Source organism: Buceros rhinoceros, unplaced genomic scaffold (assembly GCF_000710305.1).
Source record: "Buceros rhinoceros silvestris isolate BGI_N320 unplaced genomic scaffold, ASM71030v1 scaffold25383, whole genome shotgun sequence".
Classification (NCBI taxonomy): Eukaryota; Metazoa; Chordata; class Aves; order Bucerotiformes; family Bucerotidae; genus Buceros; species Buceros rhinoceros.
Genome location: NW_010405722.1, coordinates 10625 through 10948, shown reverse-complemented (window position 1 = coordinate 10948; position 324 = coordinate 10625).

Below are 324 nucleotides of genomic sequence, written 5' to 3'. Positions count from 1 at the left end.
CGGCTGCCACTGCCCTGGCACAGAGCGGGTCTGGCCATGCCACCGGGTCCCTTCTTTGGACACTCATTACAGCTCTTGCGCGTCACCCTGGCATTGGCCGCCGTGTCATTAGCCTCCTGCCGGCATTAATCAAGAGGACGGTGTTAATTCATAGCAAAGGACGTCACCCAGCTGAGCTGAGTCTATCAATCCCTGCAGGACTGGGGCGGACTGGGGTCAGCGGGACCCCTTCAAGGAGCCACATTTTAATTTATCGTCCCTTCCCATCACTGTAGGGGACTGGGGCCGACACAGCGGGGCGAGCTTCCCTGCCCCGGGGTATGC